At 41.0% G+C, this 24098-nt stretch overlaps 1 long non-coding RNA gene across 1 annotated transcript in view; it reads left to right on the forward strand.

The window, feature by feature from the left end:
- The window catches only part of LOC115282968, a 24233-nt gene extending 650 nt beyond the window's left edge, over nt 1-23583 (forward strand). The window contains exons 2-3 of the long non-coding RNA XR_003904826.1: nt 6697-6804; nt 23514-23583. This is a non-coding gene — a long non-coding RNA (uncharacterized LOC115282968). The remainder of the gene's footprint in view (nt 1-6696; nt 6805-23513) is intronic.
- The last annotated feature ends 515 nt before the right edge of the window (nt 23584-24098 follow it).

A 24098-nucleotide genomic window follows, 5' to 3' on the forward strand; every position in this document is an offset into this window, starting at 1 on the left:
GGCGCGGCCGGCGGGGCGAGAGGGTGCGGGGTCGCGGGCGCGTGCTGGGGGCGGATGGCGGCTCCCCGCGCTGCACCTGTCGGCGCCCCTGCAGACAGCCGGCTCGTGGCGAGCCGAAAGGAGCCCAGAAGGGTTGGTGAGGCGGAGGGAAAGCAGTGTGAGAACCCACACACACACACTCCACCCCCAGCTACGTTTGGAAGTTGAAGCCTATGCAATGGGCTGGTACAATCTGGGTAAAATGTTAGAATATCAATTCAGAGCAAAACCTCGAACCGGATTTTTACCTCTACATCAGCAGAAAGCCCTGACTGGAGGCTATTTGGCAATAATTATTCCTGTTATTTTAAGCAGCAACTTGAAGGGATGGTTAAGAAAAAAAAATTATGAGAAAACTTTCAATAATCCAGGTTACTTAAACCAATGCAATTTGGACCTTTGAGGGAGTGATTTCAAAAGTTAGGAAGATTTTCGTTTCTGCGATTTAATGTTCACAGTAAGCTATGTTTCACCTTTTTCCCGTTTTCATCTTTGTTTCTACTTTTTTAAACTAAAAGGGCCTTTACCAATTGTGTCTTCTTTCAAGTTAAAGTAGATATGGTTTCCTGAGTTCTGTAGATATCTCACAAATTGGGGTTATGTATGTTTTAATAGAAATGTATATTAATTATATGTAAATATGTGTATATTTACACATGTAGTTTTTATTTTTTTTCTGTTTTTTATTTATTTTTGAGAGACAGAGAGAGACAGCACGAGCAGGGGAGGGTCAGAGAGAGAGGGGGACACAGAATCTGAAACAGGCTCCAGGTTCTGAGCTGTCAGCACAGAGCCCGACGCGGGGCTCGAACCCACGAACCGCGAGATCATGACCTGAGCCGAAGCCGGACGCTTAACCGACTGAGCCACCCAGGCGCCCCTAAATATGTATTTTTAAAGTGTCAAGGGCAAAGATATTCACCCATAATCCCCATATTCCTTCATAGAATCTTCTCATGTAGTCCGCCTTGATTTCCAAAACTCAAATGCCAACTAATATTGGAGCTAAGTAACTGTAAGTTTTCTAGTAACACAACAGAAAACAAAAAAGGAAACGAGGGAAATTGACACATCTTATTAAACCCAACATATCCAAAATATCATTTCATCATGTAATCAGTATAAAAAATAATGAGATTTTTTTTCCACACTGGAGCTCTGAAATGCAGTGTATATTTTACAGTCATAGCACATCTCAATTCTGGCTAGCCACATTTATAGTGCTCGATTGCTCCCTGAGACCAGTGGCTGTTGTCTTGGACACTGGGCCTGCCCACTTGTTCTCTAATTCCTGCATAACTGCAATCCCTTCAAACTAAGATGTGAAATGAGACCTTTTGTTACATGCAGGCCTCTCTAGGACCACTTCTAGGTCATAGAAATAATAATAGTAATAACATACGCATGCTAATAGCAATAATTTATATGCTAATAATCTAGTAACTGAATAATAATGTATTGAGTGCTTACTACACACTTTTCACATATTAATTCATTTAATCCTTTCAACAGCTCATTTAGGTGGACCTCATTATTCCCATTTTACAGATGAGAAAACAGGCACACGTAGATTCAGTGACTTCCCCAAGATCATATAGCTAACAAGTGGCAGAACTTGCATAAGAACACAGCCTTTTTTTTTCTCCTAAAAAATTTTGCAGCAGCCTCCCTATTTTTCTAACTCTCCAGTTCTGTTTTATTACAGTCCCTCTGTATCTGCTACTTAAAAAGTTATTCTTATTATGTGAGTACCATAAAGCTCCTTCTTGTCTGTTAAAGCACATTTGATTTATAACCATTTAAGGCTCTCCATGAATGTCCTTAGATTTGTTTCTTCTTACCCTGTAACATAGGTTCTCCAGTCTTGGCAAGCTAACCTGTTTACCGTTTGGCCCTTATGGTTTGCTCATTCTCTCTTCTCTACCATTGCCATGGGTTATTGCTGGAAAGACTTCCTTATCCTCTTGGCCAAACCCATGCTTCTTCCTCCAAAACACCTTTTCCAGAAAGCTCTCATTGGCTAACTCCACTCAACTCTAACCTCTTTCCTATCAGCTCCCAAGTACTGGCTTTTGCTGATTTATTTGTATTTCTTCTGTTGTTCTGTAATTATATTTTTAATTTGTTTATATGGATACCTTTTCAAGATGTACTTCTGATTCCTTTATAACTGTAGTGTTGAGCCCTGAACAAATAACGTCTTAATTGTTATTGACCCAACTAACCAATTGATCAAGAGAGAGTATATTATCCAGTCTGTAGCCTTTCCTTTTTATACAAGATGTATGCCCTGTAGGGGAACTATGTGAACTTAAGACTAGAAGCAACCTTTTTTAAAAAAAATCATAGAAAAAAATGTTTTAAAAATCACGAGAACCATAGACTTCATAGCAGCAGTAATTGTGACCCTGCTGAGGGAAAAGGGGAGAACGTTACCTGGCCCTCTCCCTAGTCCCAAGAGCCAGGAAGTTCCAAGGCAGCAAGTCAGATGTGAAGCCAGACTTACTACCTATAACTTGGGATTGGGGAATGGAAGGTTGAATGAGGAATGAGTATAGAGGTCTCCTAAATGAGACTGGCTACCAATCTAATATGCTCCAGGCCGACCTCTCTGGAATAACCGAAATTTGAAGAACACAAGGGTTCTTAGAAATTCATTTCCCTCCATGATGCTTCAGAAGGAGTGGGGGGGGGGGATTAGCCTTACTTCTATCAGATTTCTAGACTTCTCTGTTTAAGGAAGCCCTTGAAAATCTAAATTTAAAAACCATGCAAATTTTATACTTTAATAAAAAATTAAGAAAGAAAAAAACTAGGGGCGCCTGAGTGGCTCAGTTGGTTGAGCCTCTGACTTTGGCTCAGGTCATCATCTCACAGTTCAAGAATTCAAGCCCTACATTGGATGTAAAGATTACTTAAATAAGTATACAAATCTCAAAAAATAAATAAATGAAGTCATTCTAATCTTAGACATTTTTCCCCCTTAGATTTTAGGCACTAGTCTGAGTCTGAGGACGTTAAGTCCCAATCTTACCACTGACTTTGTCTATGGTCTAGAGCAAGTCTTATAATTTCTCTGCTTCAGTTTCTCCATTTGTAAAGCAGACCAGTGCATGATGAATGCTTTTCTCAAAGAAAAATATTATGTTACCTGTGGTTTAGGAATTTCTAAAAGAAGTCTATTACGTTCTTTATGTTAGTATGGTCTTCATAGCAGGAATGCTAGATAAAGAGCTGGAGGAAATGATAGGTCGAATAAACATAAATCGTTGGAAGACATGTTTTAAAGCAAAGATCATATAAAGGAGTTGGGACAGGAAGCCAAAATATTCAGGGAGGAGGGAAACACATTCTGGCTGCGGAACATTGAAAGGGGAAGAGAAAGATGTGGAAGAATTTGGGAGACCATACAAAACCTACCATATTAGATCAAAACTAAGCGGAACTGTTAATATATAACCTCCCTGAAATTATAGCCTTCAATGTCACTTTCAAACATGGAAATTATAACTCTAACTTCACTAGTATGAGTCTTAACCTGTGGAAGATAGTGAGGGGGTTCCAAAAACCAGGGACACAAAAAGATAGAGAGCAATTGATGGGAGGCTCATGCCATGAGAGTCAAAGTCCCAGCTTTGACTCTTTGTAACATAGAATAGCTGTTGGAACGACTGTTGGAAAAGCGAGGAGTAGGTGGAATATTGCCTGCCCATCCTGTGTTTTTCATGAAAGGAAAGCAGATTAATTCTGTACGCTTTAAAATGTACACTATACTGATGGTTACTATGTATAACAGGTGGTGTGTATGTCTGCGTGTGTATATAAGTCAGGGAGGGGCAGAGAGGAAGGGAGAGAATCCCAAACAGGCTCTATACTGTCAATGCAGAGGCTGATGCGGGGCTCAAACTCACAAACCACAAGATCATGACCTAAGCTGAAGGCAGCTGCTTAACCAACGGAGCCACTCAAGTGTGAGTGTGTATGTGTGTCTGTGTTTAAGTTTATTTATTTTGAGAGAGAGAGCATGCACAAGCAGGGAAGGAGCAGAGAGAAGGAGAGACTGAATCCCAAGCAGGCTCCGCACCATCAGTGCAAAGCCTGGTGCAAGGCTCAAACTCACAGACCAGGAGATCATGACCTGAAGCAGAGATCAAGAGGCCGACATTTAACTGACTGAGCCACCCATGTGCCCCTGGTTTTTTTTAAGTTTATTTATTTATTTTAAGAGGGAGCAAGGGGGGAGAGAGAACGAGTGAGGGAGGGACAGAAAGAGAGGGAGAGAAAGAGAATCCTAAGCTGGTTCCACACTGCCAGCACAGAGCCTGATGTAGGGCTCAAACTCATGAACCCTGAGATCATGACCTGAGCAGAAGCCAAGAGTCAGATGCTTAACCGACTGAGCCACTCAGGCACCCCAATTACCATGTATTTTGTATGTTATGTATGTATTACATACTGTATTCTTACAGTAAAGCTGAAGAAAGGAAAATGTTAAGAAAATCATAAGGAAAAGAAAATACATTTACAGTACTGTGTTTATGGGGAAAAATTCATGTATTAAGTAGACCCTCACAGTTCAAACCTGTTCAAGGGTCCACTTTATATATATTTATACATATTTGGTGGCAATTTAACATTGTATACATCCAGATATGACCAGAGAAAGGTCCTCAGAGTGAGAAGGAGTTTTATTTCTCTTGGTATCTTTCCATCAGGAAGTTGATGAAGTCATACATTTCCACCTACCGTCCTTCTTTTCTAGCTCCTCCCGGCTTTTTTTTTTTTTTTCAATAGTTCTGCTTCCTTTTCCCCAGCCACTCCAGGATTAATTACCAATCCCAACTGACTGACAACTACCAGACTAAACCCAAGCCCTTTGTTGGTGATCTTTATACTGAGATGAGCCTTTTTGACTATGTCGTCTTAGGAAAGATTAGCCACCAGAGTCTCACAGGAATAATGAGTTAGGGAGTGACACCAACACCCTCCGCTACAGGCGAGAATGCATATGTCTGTGTCTGATGCGTAGGTCTCTGGAATGCTGCTGCAACACTTCTCATGGAATCCCAAGTCTTTAAAGCTTTCAGTGTTCTGGAGCTGGCATGCCGGAACTGACTTGACCTCTCATCTAGAAAACCGAGTGAAGGCAGGGCGGGAGTCGGCCCCGGAGAGTAGCCGAGAGGATTAGAAGTCTCAGCAGCTTGCAACAGTGAGATAGCCTCAGTTTCTCCACCCTTCTCTCTATTTCTGTTTGCTTTTTAAATCCCTGGCAAAAAGAATGTACATCAGAATTGGCCCTCAGGGCATCTGGGTGGCTCAGTCAGCTAAGAGTCTGATTTCCGCTCAGGTCAGGATCTCATGGTTTGTGAGTTCAAGCTCCACATCTGGCTCTCTGTGAGCCTGCGTGGGATCTTCTGTTCCCCTCTCTCTCTGCCCCTCCCCCTGCTCTCACACTCTCCTTGCCCTTTTTAAAAATAAATAAACATTTAAAAAAAGAGAGAAGTTGGTCCTCATTCGATACCTGATGCCATGCCTACCAAAGAGAAGGCTCTCAACTTTTTTCCAACGCTAAGTTATAAGGGTGGGGTGAAGACAAGAGACCCAAGACATTTAGGCCTGCCAACCTCATGATCACATCTTATGGAGTGAGATTTTCTAAGAGCGATTTGCCTTGGAGTTTAAATAAGTGAGGATGAAGAAAACCTGCTGCCAGCCTCCCTAAAGAATTTGCATAGGAACCAAGATTAATAAACACTTAAAAAGTATAGAGAGAGCTAGTAATTGGCTTGTGGCCTGCTTATGCCCAGGACTGAAATGAAAGTCTTCTTGTCCCCAATAACCAGTAATGCCAGAACTGAAGAGAAACCATAAGTTATGCATCTAGGTCCCTTTCATTTTCAGATATTCTGTGTTTTCTGGGAAAATAGTCTCAGGATGGAAGCTAGCCTTCAGGATATAGTGACTTTTTTTCCCCAAATAAAAGCTATATGGTAACATCTCTGTATTGCGAATTGACTCAGGAAGAAGCCAGAGAAACAAAAAGCAATTCAAACTGCTCATATTCTTTCGTCCTAGGAAGCTGTACCAGCCGATTTCTAGATATGATCTATTTTAGCTCAAAGTGCGATCACACTGTATAAAATATACATTCACTGAGAATGAGACCTAGCACAGATCACAGATACCCCAGGGACCTGACATCAGGAATTAGGGCAGGCCAAAAAAAAAAAAAAAAAAAAAAAAAGAAAGAAAAAACTCTTTAGGCAACAAGGCACAATTCAAACAGTCAAGAGAGATTGGTATTTTTGCTGCCCCAAACATACATTAACTATGAAGTGGAGACAACAATTTTAGGAACTCTGCATCAGGAAATCTGAACTCTTGCTGTGCCCTATCCTGATGGATCTCAGTGACAAGAGATACCAATATATGACATCTTTGTTTAGTCCTGTGTACTTTTGCCAAAGTGATTCATTACTGTCCTGTCTCAATTTAAGAGGACATTATTAGTATATGGAGGGGAGGTAACAGGATCAAAGGAAATGAAGAGGTGGAGGGGAGAAAAAGGAGTCACTATTTCACAAAAAGTACTATTCTTAGTGTCTGAGGGCGTAAATTACTTTCTTTAATTTATAAGCCCCTTTTCATTTCTTCCAGGAATGAGAATACTATGGCTCTATCCAGGTTAAGTTCAGACTTGAAGTTTACAAATGGCAGTCTCGAAGCAGGCACAAGTTTCATTCTCCTAAACAAGGAAATCAAATGGTAAAATCTTTAAGATCTTTGTTTTCCATAACTCCTCCCCTTTCATGGTAAAGGGAAAGAGAAACCCAATAAACCATGTTACAAACACTAGGATTCAAATTTAGATGTTAAGGATAGGCAAAGTAAGTCAGAGGTGAATTCCTTTTGCTCTGTTTTGTTTGTTTGTTTGTTTGTTTTTTGTATAGCGGACTTCAAATAAAAGGGGATCAGAACCGGACACAGGACAGAGGTAGATGCAGTAATTTGCCCCAGGTTAACTTCAAAGCAGTGATCAAAGCCATGATGAAAAGAATTTCTGACTCCCAGTCCTGTCTCCTTTCCACATATCCTCACCGTTGTAGGTAACCGTCAGAGGACAAGTGTTGAAATATTGGGGAGGCCACATGTCCTAGATTTTACAGGACAGTCCTGATTTCACATATTCTCTACTGTTGTTATAGCCATGTAGCTGTCCTAGAAATTCTCATATTCTGGCATTAGAGTTTAAAGAAAATGAAAGAATTGTCTGTCTGGGAGTCAAGCAAAGAGAGCACATGATAGCTGGTGTCAAGGCCGGGTCACAGGAAGGAGACAGAAAGATCTGATTGCTAGCATAACCAGGCAGCTCAAATGAGGGTAACAGAATCCTGTGCCGCAGAGCATCAGCTGATGCTGAGAAGAATGCTCTCCCCAAGAGTGTTTAAAACAGACTCAGAGCAATACTGCTGTTTGCAACCCACCTCTGGAGTACGGGTACTCCAGCCTCCCTCAGAAGCAGGTTCTCCCCTTGGAAAGGCAGTATATAAGGCATCTCTGACATAGTATAAGTCTTTTTTTTATTATTATTTTAACATTTATTCATTTTTGAGAGACAGAGTACAAGTGGATTTAGGGCAGAGAGAGAGGGGGACATAGAATCCAAAGCAGGCTCCAGGCTCCAAGCTATCAACACAGAGCCCCATGCAGGGCTCGAACCCACAAACCCCAAGATTATGACCTGAGCCAAAGTTGGGTGCTTAGCCAACTGAGCCACCCAGACATCCCTAATATAAGTCTTATTATAAAGCAAAACAATGTGGGCCATCCTTTAGTAAAAGGGGTGCAGGAATAACTTCATTAGAAAATAAATATTTTCATGTGGCTATTTGGAAGTCTTCAAATCGCTTTACAAAGTCCAGTCTGTTCATTCCTTACTAGGAAAAGCAAACCTAGCAAGGGAAATGAATTTTGTAGGTTTATAAATCCATATGGTGAATCCTAGGCACTGAGCCACCGCACAAACAAACCGTAGAGTTCCAATATCGAGGATATTTATTTAGTACAATTATTTTATTATCACTTTAAAAAATTGGAAATACGTTTTAATGCTTTTCACAATATATTTCAGTGTGACAGAGAGAGTAAAAATCCAGGAGCACAAGAAAGGTTCAGGGGCGCCTGGGCGGCTCAGTTGTGGAGCATGTGACTCTTGATCTCCAGGTCATGAGTTCCAACCCCACACTGGGTGCAGAAATTACTTAAATCAATCTTTAGAAAAGAAATGAGGGCCACCTGGGTGACTCAGTCGGTTAAGAGTCTGACTTTTTTTTTTTAACATTTATTTATTTTTGAGAGACAGAGAGAGACAGAGCACAAGTGGAGGAGGGGCAGAAAGAGGAGACATAGAATCCAAAGTAGGTTCCAGGCTCTGAGCTGTCAGCACAGAGCTGGATGCGGGGCTCAAACTCATAAACCATGAGATCATGGCTTGAGCCAAAGTCGGACACTTAACTGACTGAGCCACCCTGGTGCTTCAACTCTTGATGTCAGCTCAGGTCATGATCTTATGGATCATGAGTTTGAGCCCCGCATTAGTCTTAGCACTGATGGCGTGGAGTCTGCTTGGGATTCTGTGTCTCCCTCTCTCTCTGCCCCTCACCTGCTTGTGCTCTCTAAATTAATAAATAAATAAACTAAAAAAAAAAAAAAAGTTGTGCCATTCCTTCAGATTAGATGAAAATAAATATTTAAAGTAAGAAAAGAAAAGAAGGGTGCCTGGGTGGCTCAGTTAGTTAAGTGTCTGACCTCAGCTCAGGTCACGATCTCATGGGTTGCCAGTTCAAGCCCCATATAGGACTCACTGCTACCAGCACGGAGCCTGCTTTGGGCTCCTCTGCCCCCTCCCTCACTCCCCCTTCCCTGCTGTGCTCTCTTGCTCTCTATCTCAAAAATAAATAAACATTAAAAAAAAGGGAGGAAAAGCTTCACTTCTTCTTTTACCATAACCCTCGTTAGCCTTGCAATCCCATGTAATAACTGCAAAGACACCTTCCCCTCAGCCAGGTGGGGCCTCTCGTTCTGCAGAGAAGTAGCACTTGGCGATGCTGACGTTGCCAGAGGAAGTACGGGATGCCTAGTTAAATTTGATTTTTAGATAATACATAGTTTTTTAGTATAAATATGTCTCAAATATTTCATGAGACATGCTCATACTAAAAATATGCAGTATTTGGAGAAAACGCTTCTACTGAAAACTATTCATTGTTCTATTGAACGTCAAATTTAATTGAACATCCTGTATTTTTATTTGCCAAATCTGGCAACCCCACCGAGTATCTACTTTCAGATTTGGAAGATGCCAGCCAATGGCTTTTGAACTGTTTGATTTTATAAAAGGGAATTTTAAATAGCTTTGTGTGTTTGCAAAAATCTTTTTCTTGAGACTCGATTGGCATTCTGTCATGTTTACTTTTTGAGGCTATGAAACCCCTGGAAGGATTCTCTGTCTCCCCTCTAGTTTTCCTGCACCCCAGGGTATTAACCTTAGTATAACACAGCAGAGGCTGATTATCAGCTGGCTCCGTAAACATCAGCTCTTCTCTTGAAACCTTTCAAATACTTTAAATACTTTTTTTGAGATTAAATACCCATGTTCAAAATAGGGTGGTGAGTGTGCCATATTTTATAAGAGAAATTGCTTTGAGAGTGCTGTTGGCAGGATTGTGTGGAAAAGCAGCCAAATGCTGATCTACCACCCCGGGAAACCAGGGATAGTTTTTTTCTTTCTCTCACTGCTGTTACTATCTTGATGATACTTTTAGTGCTTCCACTCCTCTGCAAATGATGCAGGCAGACAGTAGAGACCTGATTCTGCCACTCCTGTAGATATCAAAGCTCACCCGTTTTGATGGGGGGAGAAAAAAAAAACTGCCGAGAAGAATAAACACTCACAAGCTTTTAATCAAGGACTATCCCAAGAGACTTTCACATTTTGCCATAACCCAGGAGGAGGAAATCTTTTCTATGATTATTAATAATTTGGTTTCCTTAGCAAAATCATCTCCATTTGTTCACTAAGCATTTGTTGAGGGTGTCTTGCTACTCTTTGTGGATATAAGCTTTTTTTGAAATGTAATTTACATACAGTAAAACGGACAAATCATAAATGTGCAGGTCAGTGCCTATTGACAATTGTAACCACCAACTACCACACCAAATAAGATAAAGAATATTTTCATCACCCCGGAACATTTCCTCATGGCCCTTTCAGTCAATCCTCACCGCTACTCCCACTTCACCCTAGCAACTACTTTCTCATTTCTATCACCATAGATTTGTTTTGCCGATGTTTGTACTTCATATCAATAGAATCAGTCAATCTGTGTTTGGGATGTGTGTGTGTGTGTATGTGTGTGCTTGTGACTTTTTTTAGACAACATAATGTTTTTGATCTATACATGTTGTACATATCAATTGTTCACTCCTATGTATTACTGAGTAGTATTATAGGACTGCAATTTATTTGTCCATTCTCTTATTGATAGATATGTGGCTTATTTCCAGTTTGGGAGCTATTATGATAAAGTCTACCTATGAGCATTCTTGTACAATTTTATGGCTATATGTCCTCATTTCTTTTGGGTACATACTTAAGAATGGTCACAGATTAAGTGTGTATTTGACCTTCTAAGAAGCTGCCAAACAATTCTCCAACACGGTTGTACCATTTTACACTCCTACCACTACTGTACGAGAATTCCACTTCTATCATAGCTTCATCAGCATTTGGTGTTGTCAGTCTTTCTTCAAAGCCCTTCTAGTGGATGTGAAACGGCATCTCCTTATGACTTTAATCTGCATTTTCCTGATGATTACTGATGTTGAGCATTGTCACAGTTGAGGTTCCCTTGGAAGCCAACCCCGAGACAGAGATTAGTCAGCAGGAGGATTTTTTGGGCGTGCACTTGGGTTCAATACCTGTGGCTTGGAAGGCAAAAAGATGATTGGAAAGAGGAAGTGTTGAGCTGTGACATAGTCTCAGAGGCTTCAGCTGACCCTACAGAGAGCACTGAAACTGGGATGACCCTTCAAAAATGTTTTGAGTTTGAGCAAGTGGCTAGCCCTTTATACCTCCATATTGATTAGTCATTGGATACAGGACACCGTGTAAAGAAAGAATGACCTTAGGCAAGTCAGGACTCTTCAGCTGAGGCAATCAATCATGGAGATGAACTGACAGTTGAGGGCTATCTGTTAGCAGCCTTTTCAACAGCTGAGGAATAAGCCCATCATTCCAAAAGAAAAATCTGGGTAATATATCATAGCATTTACCATAAACACCCTTTCATGACTTATTGGCCACTTATGTTTCCTTTTTTGTGGTATCTGCTTAAGTATTTTGCCCATATTTTAATTGGGTAGTTCATTTTTTTGTTGTTGGTTTTTAGGCATTCCTTATATTATCTGGGTATAAATCCTTGGTCAAGTATATATATTTTGAGTATTTTTCCCAGTCTCTCATTTCTCTACTCATTTTCTTAATGGTGTCTTTTGATGAGTAGACATTTTTAATTTTGATGAAGTCCAATTTTTCAATTTTTGTCTTTTATGTTTAGTGCTTTTATTGTTCTGCCAAGAAATCTTTGCCTTCTTCAAGGTTGCAATGATATTTTTCTGTATTTTTTCTAGAAGCTGTGTGGTTCTCGTGCTACTCACTTTCAAAAGCAAAAGTTATTGTGAGAGTGTTTCTGTTTATAAAAGTATTGCTTGATCAACAGAGTGAATTAAGGGAATTTAGATGAGCATTAAGAAAACAAAAATGGGGGGGTGCTGCCTGGGTGGCTCAGTGGATTAAGTGTCCGACTTCAGCTCAGGTCATGATCTCACTATTTGTGAGTTCAAGCCCCGCATTGGGCTTTGTGCTGACAGCTCAGAGCCTGGAGCCTGCTACTGATTCTGTGTCCTTCTCTCTCTTTGCCCCTCCCCTGCTCGAGTTCCCTTTCTCTCTCTCTCAAAAAAATAAACATTAAAAAAATTAAAAAGTAAAGAAAACAAAAATAGGGGGCCTCTGGGTGGCTCAGACAGTAAAGCATGTGACTCTAGATCTCAGGGTCCTAAGTTCAAGATCCACGATGGGTGTAGAGATTACTCAAAAAAATCTTTAAAAAAATAAGAAAATAAAAATAAACAGTAGTTCCATAAATATCACTGTTAACATTTGTTACACTGTCTTCCTGGTTTTTTTTCTATGCACATATACATTACACAATGCACGCACGCGCACACACACACACACATACATGTACACACCCATACTGGAATCATAATATATTTTGCTTAATATATTATTCATGTACTCATGCTATTAAATATTCTTCAGTATGACTTAAAGACAATTGATGTGTTTGCTTATTTAATCTGTTAATCTATAGATTAGCTAATTTATTTAGCTAATTTTCTGTTCCTGGATATTTAGAGTCTTTCTAATTATTTTTGCTGTTTTAAATATAATCCATGTAAAACCAAGCTGATAATAGCCCAAGCTAAGATTTTAAAGAAACATCATTCCAACATTGAAAAAGACAAAAGGAGCCCCTGGGTGTCTCAGTTGGTTGAGCGTTCAACTCCTTTTTAATTTTTTTTCTGTTTATTTATTTTTGAGAGACAGAGAGAGACAGCATGAGCAGGGGAGGGTCAGAGAGAGAGGGAAACACAGAATCTGAAGCAGGCTCCAGGCTCTGAGCTAGCTGTCAGCACAGAGCCCAACGTGGGGCTCGAACCCACGAACCATGAGATCGTGACCTGAGCCAAAGCTGGACGCTTAACCGACTGAGCCACCCAGGAGCCCCAAGCATTCAACTCTTGATTTCAGCTCAGGACATGATCTCACAATTTTGTGAGTTCAAGTCCTGCATCCAGCTCTGTGCTGACCTCACAGAACCTGCTTGGAATTCTGCCCCCCTGCCCCTCCCCGCCAAAATAAATAAATAAACAAAAAAAAAGAAAAGAAAAGAAAAGAAAAGAAAAAGAAGGGACACCTGGCTGGCTCAGTCTATAGAGTGCATGACTCTTGATCTCTGGGTTGTGAGTTTAAGCCCCACATTGGATATAGAGATTACTTAAAAATAAAATCTTTAAGGGGGCCTGAGTGGCTCAGTCAGCTGAGCATCTGACTCTTGCTTTCATCTCAGGTCATGATCAGGGTCACGGGATCAAGCCCTGCATTGGACTCTACTCTCAGCATGGAGCCTGCTTGGGATTCTCTTTCTCCCTCTCCCTCTCTCCTTCTCCCTCCCCCACTCATGTTCTCTCTCACTCTCTCTGAAATAAATAAATAAATAAAATCTTTTAAAAAATAAAAGAAAAAGAATAATCAGAGAAAAAGAGGATGACAGGGAAGGAGAGAGAGAGAGAGAGAGAGAGAGAGAGAGAGAGAGAGAGAATGAGAATAAGAAAAGAAAGAAGTGTCTGGCTAGCTCATTTGGAAGAGCATGTGACTTCTTAACCCTGGAATCATGAGTTTGAGCACCCACATTGGGTGTAAAGATTACCTAAATTAAAACAAATTTTTTTTAAAGAAAAGGAAATAAAACAAGAAAAGAAAAATAAAAGTAAATCTTTACTTTCTCAAGATTAAACCAAAGGTAGATTGTATTAACAAGACATAATTAATTAGCAATGATAGTACTTCTCAAAATCCCCTCCGCTCTCTCCTGTCTCTTAGTACCTCACGCAGAGGACAATTGTTTGAATTCTCTCAGCCAGCTCCTTTTTTCCTGTTTCTGCCTTCCCTTCCTTCCTTTTCCTTTCATCTCTTCCTCCCTCTTAAAGTGCTCTGATAAAATTCCTCTCACATTCCTGTAAATATCTGCCCTTTTCTTTTTTTTTTTTTTTGAAGTTTCACTTAGTTCCTTCTTTTTTTTTTTTAGTGTTTTATTTATTTTTGAGAGAGAGAGAGAGAGAGAGAGAGAGAGAGAGAGAGACAGCATGAGCAGGGGAGAGGCAGAGAGAGAGGGAGACACAGAATCTGAAGACAGGCTCCAGGCTCTGAGCTGTCAGCACAGAGCCCAATGCGGGACTTGAACCCATGGAATTGTGAGATCATGACCTGAGCCGAAGTCAGACACCCAACCAACTGAGCCACCCAGGCGCCCCAATGTCTGCCTTTTTCAATGTCAGTTAAATTAAAGTTGTGTCTACTTTTCTCCAGGACCTACTTCTCTAGCTACAAAGCATTCTTCTTACCAAGTGGGAGAGAGGAAAGTTATGAGAACTCATCCTTACTGGGTTTCTTCCTATCCTATAAGGCATCTATATGAGCGAACATATATATGTATATATGTATCTCCTCCACTCATGTGATTGTTTCCTTAGGCAAAACATCTAGGCTAAAACCCTGAATCACAGGGCATGAACTTGGGGCGTCTGGGTGGCTCAGTCAGTTAAGCATCCGACTTTGGCTCAAGTCATGATCTCACGGTTTATGAGTTCAAGCCCAGCACTCTGCCTCTCAAAAATAAACATAACAAAGAAAAAAAAGAGTATGAACTTTTCTTTTAGAGATGTTTTTTCTTTTTGTTTTAAGTTTATTTATTTATTTATTTATTTATTTATTTTTAAAATGTTTATTTATTTTGAGAGAGCGAGAGACAGAGAGCGAGCAGGGAAGGAACAGAGAGAGAAGGAGACAGGGTCTGAAGCAGGCCCCAGGCTCTGAGCTATCAGCACAGAGCCCAATGCAGAGCTTGAACTGACGAACTTCAAGCTCATAACCTGAGCCAAAGTTGGAGGCTTAACCAACTGAGCCATCAAGGCATCCCTAAGTTTATTTATTTTCTGTAGTAATCTCTACACCCAATATGAGGCTTGAACTCAGGACCCCAAGGTCAAGAGATGCACGTTCCTCCAACCGAGCCAGTCAGGTAGGTGCCCCAAGAGCAGGAATATTTTTAAAGCTCTTAATACACATTGCCAAACCTCCAGAAATATACCAATTGACACTCCTTTTGGCAATATATGAGAATATCTGCTTCCACACCCTCCAGTGTTATTAGCTTTGTTTTCATCTTGGCCAATTTTGGTCGTTGAAAGTGGTACCTCATTGCTTTTTATTTTGTATTTCTTTGATTCATGGTCAGGAAGAGCTTTGGGTGTCTTTGTCTTATTGGCCATTCTTATTCCTTTGGTGAATTACTGTACACTTTATACTCTGTATTCTTTCACTTATACCCCCAGGTATCATTTGAAGCATATGTTACTATTCTCATTTTAGAAAACTTAGGAATGTGTGGATTCATTGACTTTCCAGGAATCTCAGTTGCTGGTAACTGGTAGAACCAGTACAAGAGCCAAAGTTGACTTGCCTTAGAACATGCTCTTTTTCTATAAACTCCGGGGCTGATATAATTCAATCCAAAGAATGGCTGGAGAGTATGCAACTTGATCTCAAATTTATGAGTTCGAGCCCCCTGTTGGGTATAGAGATTACTTAAAATTAAATCTTAAGGGGTGCCTGGCTGGCTCATTCGGGGGAGTACGTGACTCTTGATCTTGGGTTTGTAAGTTCAAGCCCCACACTGGGTGTGGAGATTACTTTAAAAAATATTAAAAACAAAAACAAAAAGCAGAGGTGCCTGGGTGGCTCAGTTGGTTAAGTGTCCAACTCTTGATTTTGGCTCAGGTCATAATCTCACAGTTCATGAGATAAAGCCCCATGTTAGCACAGAGCCTATTTGGGATTCTCTCTCTCTCTCTCTCTCTCTGACCCTCCCCTGCTCATCCTTGCTCTCTCAAAATAAATAACTTCAAAAAAAAAAAGTAAAGAATGGCTGGAACGATAAGACTAGAGCTTGAGCCCCTATTTTGCTCATCCCTAGCACATGGTTCAGATGAGTTTTCCTCACCTGTTTAATTTAAATTTCATTAAAAAAATTTTTTTAATGCTTACTTGTTTTTGAAAGACAGAGACAGAGTGTGAGATGGGGAGGGGCAGAGAGAGAGGGAGACACAGAATCTGACACAGGCCCCAGGCTCCGAGCTATCAGCCCAGAGCTAGACATGGGGCTCCAACTCACGAACTGTAAGATCATGAGCTGAAGTTGGATGCTTAACTGAGTCACCCAAGTACCCCAAAGTTTTATTAAAAAAAAATAGGCTTCACTCCCTATTTGACAAAACTTTGAAAGTTCTTTCTGTAAAGTATAATATACTCATTATCACTCCTGGAGCAGAGGCTAACACGGGACTTGAGATCAAGACCTGAGCAGAGATCAAGAGTTGAACACTCAGGGCACCTGGGTGGCTCAGTCAGTTGAGCGTCCTACTTTGGCTCAAGTCATGATCTCATGGCTCGTGGGTTCGAGCCCTGCGTCAGGCTCTGGGCTGACAGCTAGCTCAGAGCCTGGAACCTGCTTCAGAGTCTGTGTCTCCCTCTCACTCTGATCTTCCCCTGCTCGTGCTGTCTCTCTCTGTCTCTAAAAAATAAATTAAAAAACATTAAAAAAAAAAAAGAGTTGAACACTCAACCTATTGAGCCACCCAGGCACCCCTTATTTAAATATTGAAAACTTATTAATAGACATTATTTTCTCTTGATGGTCACGTCACACAATCTCCTGGTTTTCCACCAGCACCACCCAAATCCTTTATCTGTCTCTAGAGCCTGTCAATCTTTAGTTTCTTCATCTATAAAATTGAGTGTTGGACTAGATCATCTTTAACTTTTTTCTAGGGGTGCCTGAGTGGCTCAGTCGGTTAAGCACCACACTTAGGCTCAGGTCATGATCTCTCGGTCTGTAGGTTTGAGCCTGTGTTGAGCTCTGTGCTGGCAGCACAGAGCCTGGAGCCTGATGGGAGTTCCGTGTCCCCGTCTCTCTCTCTCTGCCCCTCCCCCACTGGTGCTCTGTCTCTCTACCTCTCAAGAATGGATAAACATTTAAAAGGTTTTTAAAATAAATAGATAAAAATTAAGTTCATTCTGATTCTTAGTTATAGTTTCTATTTATTTTCTGTAAAAAAAAAAGCTAGTATGTTTCCATCTATTAGCTTTGGCTAATGAGGGCTGCCTCCAGTCTTTGAAGTCTAGGGAATTCCCCTTAATAATAGTATATACTACAAGCATTGACAAAACTTTGAAAGTTCTTTCTGTAAAATATGATATACTTATTATCTAAATCCAAGTCGGGATGGGAGATCAGTGTTGAGCATCAGGTATTTTGTGTTTTATATTTATATTATAATGTTCAAAATGCAAGTATAACATCTCAATATTTGTCAACTTACTTTTACAAAAGTAAATCCTAAATTACTAAAAAAAAAATGCTTTTTCCTTCATAACCTCCCTTTCTGCCTTCTCACTATCTTTTCCTCTTGGTATGTTGCATTCTTTTCCGGAGGATGTCTCCCTCTTTCCATGTCTCTCTGTTCACTGGATTTGGATATCCCTTCCCCACCCATTTTGTTTCCATGGTCACATTCTGTGTGTTTCTACTTTTACCCTTCATCATTCTCTAGACTTGTTACTGTTCTCCATGCTTTACTATTCTTTACTATTCTCTGTATTCCTCTCCATGGGAGCTACGAGATTAGCCATAAAACCTAGAAACGTAGCTAATAGCTCATTTTTTACAGATTGAAACCCCTTGATTACTTCTTCTGGGGCATGTAGGTTTATGAAGTGAAAATGAAAATCAGGGGCACCTGGGTGGCTCAGTCGGTTAAGCGTCCGACTTTGGCTCAAGTCATGATTTCACAGTTCGTGAGTTTGAGCCTTGAATCAGGTTCTGGGCTGATTGCTCAGAGGCTGGAGTCTGCTTTGGATTCTGTGTCTCCCTCTCTCTTCCTCTTTCTTCCACTTATTCTCTCTCTCTCTCTCTCAAAAATAAATAAACATAAAAAAAGAAGAAGAAGAAGAAGAAATTGATGGAGCCCTTGAGTGGCTCAGTCTGGTAAATGTCCGTCCTCGACTCAGGACATGATCTCACAATTCGTGAGTTCAAGCCCCATGTCGGGCTCTGTGCTAACAGCTCAGAGCCTGGAGCCTTCTTCTGATTCTATGTCTCCCTCTCTCTCTGCCCCTCCCCCACTCATACTCTGTCTCTGTCTCTCAAAAATAAATAAATGTTAAAAAATGTTTATGTTTAAAAAAAAGAAAATGAAAATAAAGTTGAATTATATGAGACAAGGCATCACAGACTCCTTTCAGGGATTGATAGTGTAAGGTTTAATAGATGGAGGCAGAGGCGAGAGGAAAGAGAGAGACCAAGTTATGAAGCCAAGAGAGCCTTTATTGGAGTCTGCAATTCCTGGGCGAGGTTCTGTGACTCCAGAGTGGGGAGTCAGGGAAGTTCCGCCTGGTATGGGAAAGCAAGGTGTTTTATGGGTGCAAGAGTTCCGGGTTTGACCTCAGGTGGGCAGATAGCCAAGTAAGGGCATCTTTGGACTGTGGCAGGATAGGATTGGCTGTTTATTTCGGTGGGGGATGCTGGAATTTCAGTGGTGAGACAGTCCAGATTGGAGAGTGGGGGTCATCGGTCCCTGGTGGTGCCTGGAACTATTCTCTGACCCGCAATAAAATGGCCACTTGGTTGCCTTCCTGAAATAACTCTTACAGATAGAAACTCCATTAGCGCTGCGTGCCCTGTGAATTGGCACATCACATTGAACTAAGCATTCCTAATGTGGGCCATTCTATTGACCACATGGCGTAGTGTTATTGGACATAGCATGTGTTGTAACATCCATAAGCCTCTTATTACGCATTTTCACCTATGTTTCCAGATTTTATGGCCACTTGTAGCTCATCAACGGATTTTTTTCCTTGCCTTTTCTCTCTCTTTGTGTTATCCATATTTCTTCACAAGTGTGCGCTTCATTAGAACTGGACCTTGTTTCAGTGCTTTAGCCCTGAGGATACAATGGAGTGCTTAAGTGGGGTCCGTGGAGAACCAGAAGCTGTAGAACAGTCGAGCTCTATTTTGGCCCTTCTCTGTTTCTGTCAACCGCCAGAATTTCTGTCCCAATTAAGAGGAGGAATTACTCAAGAGAGGTCCCTTAGCAACACTCAACATCCACTTAAAAAATAGCATATTTAGCCATGGCCTTTTTACTTTTCTGAAACAGTTTGAGAAATTATTAAAAACAATAAAATACGTCTCTACTGAGTACTATTTTCTGAGGCCTTTAAATGTTTATCTATGATTCTTCTCTTTCCTTTTTCACAAGATCTTTGGGAAACAGGAATTTATTATTCCAACAGCACAAAAGAGAAACTGGATGTACAGATAGGTTTTGAGTTTCCAAAGCTCTCCGTAAGTTGGACCAGATCTGAAACCAGAAACAGGGTGTCCCTGCTGGCTTAGTCTCTTGTCCAGAGCTTTTCATCTTCCCTCAAGAAGCTGTCCGGTTCATATAGAGGATGCAGCTTGCTTATTCATTGCTGTTGGAAAATGAACCTCTCTCTTCCTTCCTACCTTCTACTACCTTAAACAAAAAAGCTAATAAATCCCTCACTTTATTAAATAAGAGAAAAAGTATAAAGAGTCTATAGTAGTCTGCCATCTGGAATGGCTCAGGTGATAGCCAGCCACCTAGAGGCAGGGAAATGGCTGCAGTCACTGGCAATTTCAGTGATCTCCCCACCCCCCCACCAGCTGTCATCACAATTTCCAGAAAACCTGCCAAGAAAAAGCAGGAATCCGCATTTCATGGAACCCCCACCCCCTATACTATTATGAACCCTAGAACTTTTTCTGACTGCTCTTTGCCCTCCTTCACTCCCCCACCACTCCAGATAAACAGGCAAGGTATTTGACCTCCCCTGCATTTGAAGAACTCAGCATTCATGAAGGTGCCTCCCTTCTGCCAGAAATCCTTACCGAGACTGAGTTATTATTTCTTTCCCTAATCTAGATTGTTTTCTTAAAATCGGAACTCCCAGGGACAAGCACCTTATCTATACTTTCCCTTTCTCCTCTTGTCCTCTCTCACGCCAGACAATACACTCAGGTGTGTAGGTAACTGACTATTGGAGTGCTTCTAAAGCATGTGATTTATTTATGTTGTACCCAAACACAGCACAGTGCCTGGCCTATTGTTGGGACTCAATGAATGTTTGTTGAATGGAACTTGCCTAAATTGGCCTTAGGCACCTCTTGAATTTCAATGTGCTGAGTTCCAGGGAAAATCAGACTGACAAGCCAACTGCTCCCTTCCTGTCTGAAGAGACCCACCCAGAGCCCAGAACAGGGAGGCCACACCTTTGCAAAGGGAAAGGGCTTGACTGATGTCCCCTTCTGCCTGTGATCCCACCCCATACTTTTTCCTCTGCTGCAGACTAAGTAAAGCAGTCCTGAAAATTGTTTTTTCCAGGCATTCTTGAGCTGCTAATAGAACAGGCTGTGGGCTAGAGAGGGATCCAGGGTAAATAGAAGAACCTGAATTGTATCACTGGCATTGCTAGGAACAGTTAGAATTTGATGGGGACCTACCTAGACTAATCTCCCAAGAGAGGTATCTGTCCGCAGTGGTTAAGGGCATGATCTTTAGAGACCTACCACTACCGCGTACATTCAAATAATTTTTGCAACTTTTAAACTGTGCGACCTTGGCAAAGCTACTTCTATTTCAACTTTCTCACTGTGAAGTAGAGATAACAATGGTACCCGGATCATAAGGTTGTGGAAAGGATTAAATAGGTTAATATACATTAGTGCTCGATATTGTTATTACTAAGGAGGATGGCCTTGGATGATAACAAATTTACTCTCTTAGGTTTGCATGTGCAAATACAGGGCTGGGGCAGAGTTAGGTAGTGGAGCCTGGAGATAGCAGAATTACTTTGCGCAAATGAATGAGAAGAATTTGGAGTTCAAGGTAGGGGGACAATCAGAGGAGGGTGTAAGGAGGAGAAATGAGGGGGAAGGGAAAAATTAAAAGCAATATCAAATTTGCAATAGTTTAATAGCAATATATCTTTAAGAAAAGGCATATTTTTAAAGTTTATTTATTTTGAGAGAGAAACAGAGAGAGTGAGCAGGGGAAGGGCAGAGGGAGAGGGCGAAAGAGAATCTCAAGCAGGCTCCATGCTGTCAGGGTAGAGCCCAATGCGGCGCTCAAACTCATGAACCATGAGATCATGACCTGAGCCAAAACCAAGAGTCAGTTACTCAACCAACTGAGCTGCTGAGACTCCCTAAGAAATTGATCATGTTGCTGAGATCTGAACAACTACTGAAATAAAGTGGTACAACTCCTCTGAGAGCCATTTGGCACTATCGAAATTAAACTGTACATATCTTTTGACCTTTCAATTCTATTTCCAGGAATTCATCTTACCTAAGTACTTACAAACAGATTCATGGCTTCTTTTTTTATAATACCAAAATCTTGGAAGTCACCTAAGTGTTCATTAACATAGTATATCTATGCAATAAAATACTATATAGCCACTAAAAGATTGAGGCAAGGTTATAATACTATTTATGGACTAATACCCAAGCTAAAAAATAGAAAAGTTCTATTGTAGGCAGAGGGGGAGCACCAAGAGCCAATGGGAGGAGCCATGCCAAGTCCAACCCAGAGTCTATATTCTAGAGACATCATGTTTGGAGTGGCTGCTAGGGTGATGAGGGTTGGGTCACAAAGCCTCCCACAAAGTTACACAGAAGAAGGATCCCCATGACAGCAGTTGGGGAATTAGCAAGAAGGAAGCTCTTTGATGATTCCTTTATAAAAACAGCTGATGCAGGGAACCTGGGTGGCTCAGTCAGTTGAGCCTCTGACTCTTGATTTGGCTCAGGTCATGATCCCAGGGTCACAGGATCAGCCCCATGTTGGGCTTCACTTTGGGCTCCATGCTGACTGTGGAGTCTGCCTAAGACTCTCTCTCTCCCTCTGCCTCTCTCCCCCACTTGCACTGTCTCTTTCTCTAAAATAAAAACAAATACTTAAATATATAAATACATAAATAAGCAAGATGATAACACATTATAAAAAATAAACAGCTTGTGTTTGTGGTCCCCATATAGAAATCTGTAGTTGTATGGTGTCTGGGTGGATTTGGTGCTTAATGGGCCAGGGGCAGATCAGAAAAAGGTAGTAGAGGAGCAGGAAGATGCAGCTAAGAAAATGAGGCAGGGGAGTTGTGGGTAGATAATCTGTTATGTAGATTTTTAAGTAGCCTTTCAACTTGAACTCAAAGGATATTGATTAGAAGATTGATATCAACAAAGAGAGGCCTCACTGTCCTATTAAACATTTTAAAAATCAATAACTTGCATGATCTAGCTGGGAAAGATAATGAATAGAATGGATGATAGTAGCAAGATTTAAAATCATCTTGACAGATTGGAACCAAGAGCCAAAATCAACGAGATGAAATTTGACAGGGATAAAGTGAAGACCTACATTTTGGTTTAAAAAAAATCAATTGTACAGGAAGTAGTGGTACTGGCTCGGCAGCATTTCATTCGAAAACAGCTTAGGCCCAGTACAGTCACAGTTTCATGAAAAAACACAATGTCAAATCAAGAGATATAATAGTCTCACTGTGTTTTGAATTGGTCAGTGCTAGGTGCCCCATATTGAAAAAGACATTGATGAATGACTATATACCCATTGAGAGAACAGGTTGGAAAAGGATCCAGTAACTTTACCAGGTGAGGAAGAATTGGTGGAGTTCAGAGATATTACATATGGGGAAGAGAAGACTAAGGTGGAGAAGTAAGAGCTGTCCTCAAATAGGTTACTTTGTCAAGTATAAGGCTAATGATAATGACAATGTTCAGCCAGTTACCCAATATAGAACAATGGCCATTTCGTGTGGCTCAACCTGAATAGGAAAAGACATAGACTCATTTTGTAATTCAGCAGAGGGCAAATGAGAATCATTGGGTGCAAAAGGGAAGCAAATACATCGATCTGGAAGAAATTTGTCACAATCAGATGCTCAACAACAGCTGAGCTGCCTTACCGAGTTCTAGGTAGAGCCAGGCAACAGTCTGTTGGGGACATTTAGAATTTTCTGTATTTAGTGGGAGACTCTCCATGATCCGGACTGAATCTCCAGCTCCTCCAGCTAGAGACCACAGTATTGGGACACCACACCAGGCTCCTGAGAGCCCTGGGGATCCTACATCCTGAGCTATCCTCAGGGAGAACACAAAATTAGAATGGGGAGATACGTAAAGAACAAAGAATAAGGAGAATATTCTGAGGTGAGACAGTCAGGACAGATAAGTGCATGTGAAAGATAAAGGAATGGGGTGAAAAATAGATAGGGATAGGAAGAAGGAGAGGGTGTGGTATTGCTGAACCAGGATTTAAAGCTTGCAGATCTGATACTCTTTCCAGACTACAGAATTTGGAGTTACAGCCTGATAGCTTTCTTCTTCCATCTCTATAACTTATTCTCCCTTCCTCCCCTTAGGCAGCCCTTATGGAAACTCTGAAACTCTTTTTCTCTTTTCTTCCAGATGGGGAGCTCTGGCAGAATGTTCTGGCCTGTGTGCAATGACTCCATTCTCTCTGCCAAGGGATAAAGCTAAAATCTGCTTTCTTAGAAACCAGCTCATGTGTTTAGGAAGCATGACCCTAGTTAGGGAGAGATTGGGACCTTTGAATAAAGCAGAGGGTAAGAAAATAACTTTCAACGTTCACTAGAACAGTAATGTGCAAAGATATTAGGATCTGACTACGAAGAAATGATTTAAAAACGGAATCTGCCGGCTTGAAATCTAACCTCAGACAGACTACTACGCTGGTCTTCTTTGAATCTTAGATAACTCTAAAAGTGTTCTCCACAATCTGTAGAGGAGGCAACAAACACATCTCACATAGGACAGATATTCAAAGGGACACGTATGAAGCAAATAAGCAAAATACACTTGATTTCCTATTGAACCTTCAGGAATTTGGGGGTTTTATAAAGTCCAGAAAGCCCAGAACATTGCTCGAGTCCATAAGTAAGTAGGCTGGAGAAAAGAGAACGGAATTTGGGGTGGGGTTAGGAAACCTGAGTTGTGTCCCTAGTTAGGTCACTGACTCACTATGTGATAATG

This window comes from Suricata suricatta, chromosome 17 (genome assembly GCF_006229205.1).
Source record: "Suricata suricatta isolate VVHF042 chromosome 17, meerkat_22Aug2017_6uvM2_HiC, whole genome shotgun sequence".
Taxonomy (NCBI): Eukaryota; Metazoa; Chordata; class Mammalia; order Carnivora; family Herpestidae; genus Suricata; species Suricata suricatta.